At 44.1% G+C, this 4,900-nt stretch overlaps 1 pseudogene; it reads right to left on the reverse strand.

Annotated features, from left to right (window-relative positions):
* Window positions 1–4,460, reverse strand: part of LOC115869217 — a 9,920-nt pseudogene extending 5,460 nt beyond the window's left edge.
* Window positions 4,461–4,900: the final 440 nt, after the last annotated feature.

The following is a 4,900-nucleotide window of genomic DNA, read 5'->3' on the forward strand; positions in this document are numbered from 1 at the left end:
ATAGGAAAAAGGTGGAAGCAAGAAACAGATGATTGCCCCAAAGAAGTGACCACAGCTGAATGAGAGAGCTTGAAAACATTCATGGAGAATGGAATTAAACACCACCAAGGGCTCAGGTAGAAAGAAAATGTTTTGAGAATGATGATGGTAACAAATGTACAAATGTGCTTGACACAATGGATGTATGGATTGTTATAAGAGTTGTAAGGGCCCCCAATAAAATGATTTATTAAAACAAAACAAACAAAAAAAACAAAACAAAAAAGGGAATGTTCCCAGGAACATTTTTGAAGCCCCCTCACATACAACTAACTGGACTGGGCAGGTTTTGTAGCCTGCCTTAATTTTGAGGACTTCATTAATGATAGGGCCTGAACTGTATCCCTTAAAATTATGTGTTGTAATTCCTACCCTTTATGTCTGAGGTCATAATCCCATTTGGGAATGGGTCGTCTTTGTTATGTTAATGAATCAGGATTAGTATAGGGTGGAGGCAAGCCCTTTTGAGACCTAAAGGAAGTGAAACAAGGTCGTGGAGAAGAATTGAGAAGGGACAAGAGAGATGCCAAGTCATCATGGAGATCTCCAAGGAACCAGGAAGCAGGAGCCAAGGACCAAGTCAAGGACTTCCTACAGAGCCAAGGAATGCAGCCAGAAAGCCTTCTCCCCGAACTGGTGCTCTGAATGCAGACTTTCTGTATTTTAAATTGTGTAAAAGAAAAAGTCTGTTTGTTAAAGGCACCCATTTGTAGTACATGTGTTCAAGCAGCACTAGAGAACCAAGACAGCCACTAATTTTCACTTCCCTGAAAGCTGGACTGCTCCCTCCAAAGAAACTACTCTGATTCCTCAAATCCCACCTGCTGTTTACATGCTATGCTTTCCAAACTTGTGACCTATTTATCTATATATTTATCATCTTCCTATGTAAATCTCAGAGGCATCTGTATAATAACACATGCCTGGCTCTAAGTCAGGGCCTCATAAATAGGAAGGGTAGCTTTGCGGTAGTCTTTATTTTACTATTCTTATGTTGTTGCTGTTGTTATTGTTGTTGTCAGATGCCCTGAAGTTACTTTCAACTCGCAGCAACGCTATGTGCCCCAGAAAGAAACACCGCCTGGCCCTGCACCAGGCCCATAATTGCTATTCTGTGTAAGCCCATTGTTGCAGCCACCGTGTCAGCTCATCTTCTTGAGGGTCTTTTTCTCTTTTGCGCCCCCTCTACTTTACCAAGCACGATGTCCTTTTCCAGGGACTGGTCTCTCCTCATCACATGTCCACCATACATGACACAAAATCTCGCCATCCTTGCTTTTAAGGAGCATTCCGACGGTACTTCTTTCTACCAAGACAGACGCGTTTCTTCTTTTGGCAGTCCACGGTACTTTCGGTCTTCTTCACCAGCACCACAATTCCAAAGCCTAATTCTGTCTTACTCAGTGTCCAACTGTCACATGCCTCTGAGGTGATTGACATTCCATGACTTGGGTCAGGCACACTATAGTCCTCAAAGTAACATCATGCTTTCCAGCACTTTAAAAGAGGAATTGTGCAGCAGATTCACCCAATACAATGTGCCCTTTGGTCTCCTAACTGCCGCTTCCATGAGCATTGATTGTGGATCCAAGCAAGATAAAGTTTTTGACAACTTCAATCTTTTCTCCATTTATCATGATGTTACCTATCAGTCTAGTTGTGAGGATTTTTGCTTTCTTTGCATTGAATTGTAATCCAGAGTAGAGGCTTCAATTCTTGATCTTTATCAGCAAGTGTTTCAAGTACGTCTCACTTTCAGGAAGCCAGGCTTTGTCATCTGCAGATCACAGGTTGTTAATGAACTGTCTGTTGCAACTGCTCAGATGGGTCCAGAGGTTCTTGCTCTCGAGAACCTAAGAATGGACTAAGAAAACAACATTTACTTGGAAAGGAAAGAAAAGCACCTTCCTCAGCAGGTGTGGACTTGAGTTAGTTGCTGCTGAATGAACTGTGTCCAGGGGCTTTTTACCAGATGTGGGGTACTTGACCTGTTTGTGTCTGCAGGCTATGAATGGATCAATCCCGGGTCTGGTCCATTCGTCAACCTGGTCATGCTCTGTTCATGGCTGGGTCTTGCACAGGAAGGGACAAAGAAGTCAGCATGCAATGAGTCAGCAAAACAGTCTTGAGTTTGCTGACTTTGGAGTTTAAAATCAGTTTAGGGATCTGATGGCTGCTGGTTTCAGATTTAAATTGTCCTAGGCTGTTGAAATCACCCCTCCAGACTTCCTGCTGCTCCTAATCCTCCCCCACTCCCCAGGCTTCTTTTCCCCCCACTCTGCCTTTGGGCCTCTATCTCCTATCTCTCACTTCCTTTAATCATAATGGGAAGGAGGCCTGGTAGCACAGCGACACACACACACACACACACACACACACACACACACACACACACAATTTGTATATTTAGAAAAACAAAGCAGCCATTCCTCCAACTTCGGCCTGTTCCTTTAACAAATATTTCAGAACACTGTTTAATGATAGCGACTGCAAGCAGGATCCCAGTGCTAGATCCAACAGCCCCAGGAAGTCAGCTAACACCCACAGGGCACCCCTGCACAAACCACCCAATGCAGCTGCAGTGGGGGTGAACCTAAGAAACTCTGGAGCCATAGAGATATCCCTGTGACCAGCGCCTTACCATTTGCTGTTCTGGAGGCTGTCTAGCTACATTTTTGGCTGGGGAATCAGACACCTTCTATCTATTTCTTAGGAAAAATGCTCAGGAACTATGGTAGTTACATAATCTGTTGTCAGTTTGAGACTTAAAAGTGAAGGGGTGGAGTTTAGCCTGTCAATCAGGTTGTAACTTGATGACCTCATTTGGAGGCATGATGGAGACAAATAGCTCACTGGAGGCAGGGCACACACTCACTCCCTGTGAGACATTCTTGTTGACAAGACACATGGAGCTATGTTAGAGCACTGGAGCTGAAGGAACCATGTGGAGACTCCTGCCAGCACTGAGATGCTTCCCCTGCCACTGGATCCACAAGTGATGGATGGCCTGTGATATTCCTGCATTTGGCGTCACTGCATGTGTTTCGTGAGTCTGAAGAGGAATTTATAGTACTTGGTATTGGACATATGGGTTAATATCAGACTTATGAACTTGATCTGGATTGGGCTGGAGAAAATGAAATGGCGGGGGTTGGGGGTGTAGGTATGGGTGTGGGCACAGGGTGTTGACACAAGCCCTACAATGACCGACCAATAGATTCAAGTTTGGGGCCAGACAAGAGAACAGCATGAAGTCTGGAGTGCTGGGGTGTGAGACTTTACATACCCGAAAGGTGAAGGGATGCTACAGAAGACCAGCCTATGGCAGAACAGCAGCCAGAAAGCCAGCCTATGGTGGGAGATTGGCTGTTGGCAGAACATAAGGTCCAGCTATACGGTTGCCGGGCCTTTTAGACTCTCTAAGGGCCCTTGGACCCACCCCCTCCCTTCCAAAAGTATCCCTTTATAATAAATGTACTCTTTCTGGTCAACTTTTTTCTCTGACTCTTGTCTGAATTTTGTCCTTCTTCTGAAATCTTTCTTGTGAGGCAGACAAGAGCCTAAGAGAGGGGCAGCTTGAGACGCTGAACCTCCTCCCATTACCAGTGGTTGACCACTGCCCGGTCCAAGATACTGGGCCGACCTAATGGGCAAATCAGCTCGACAGCCCGGAGAAGATTTAACACCGGCAAACACTGAGGCGATGTCAATGAGGTTCATGAGATTGGGTAAACTCTGAAAAGCCTCCCTTAAAGCTGGAACATTGTCTTCGTGGCCAATAAATGAAACAGAGCTATGACTACACCCTCCACCTTGGCATCTCGACCAGTGTCAGGGCAGTGGGCAAAAGGCCTTCCAGACGAGGTTCTCACAGATGGTGGTGGCAATAAAGAGGGAATAAAAGGCAGCACATCTAAGAGCAGCACCATCAAACCAGCAACAAACAACGGATTACTGTAAGGCGAGCGATTCCAGCACCCATTTCATCCATGGCATTCATGATGACCCTCCAATGGTAATCGCCATGCCAAAGAGTTTCTGGGCTCGATTGAACAGAGCTCTGTCCTTGAGTGTATCTCCAATTTCAAGGATTTTGGCTCTAGCTAACGACTGTATAATCAAGCTGTATCACAACTGGGAAGATATGCAATTCCATTAAAGTTTCTTTGTTGGAAGCAAGAATAACTCTGGCTTGGCAGGAAGGATCTGCAGAATCTGATGACACGATTCCAAAGAGAAGTATCTGACATCACACTAAAAAAATGAAGAGTTACAGGGACTCACAGGGTCATCTCTCTAAACAGAATGTTCCTTTCATGTTTCTGAATTCCTGATAGGATTTCACAGAAAGGATTGGTAATTGATTAAAACTTGATCCTTATGACAACAGCTGGGGTGGGCCAGTGGGTAACAGTGGACATGGCGATCCTTCCCTCTCGGACTTCCTAGACTAATATTTATATGAGAGCCCATCTCTGGGTCATTTAATCCAGAGAGCAACTGGTAGTCTTGAACTGCCAACATTTTGGTTAGCAGCCAAGGACTTAATTGTTGTGCCACCAGCGCTCCTTGGATGACTTAGATTATTTTCTTGTTTTTGTAAGAGATGAGGGTTCTTTCTCCTTTGACATGACCTACTTCTTAGTAAAGAGTGTAAAAATATTTGAATAGAAAAATAATATCTACATTCCAATCTTAAGTCGTGATATTAAGTAATTTACTTAGAATTTTATTAAATTTTAAATAAGGTTAAGTCTACTTCTTATGAGACAGAAAATTGTTACATAGTGGTATCAAAGGGTTTAAGACTAACAGAGGTAATTTTCCCGAAGATCTTCCATACCAAAAAACATAAAGAAAA

The sequence above is a fragment of the Echinops telfairi genome, unplaced genomic scaffold (assembly GCF_000313985.2).
Source record: "Echinops telfairi isolate 266 unplaced genomic scaffold, ASM31398v2 ScPeMD7_1;HRSCAF=3_0, whole genome shotgun sequence".
Taxonomy (NCBI): Eukaryota; Metazoa; Chordata; class Mammalia; order Afrosoricida; family Tenrecidae; genus Echinops; species Echinops telfairi.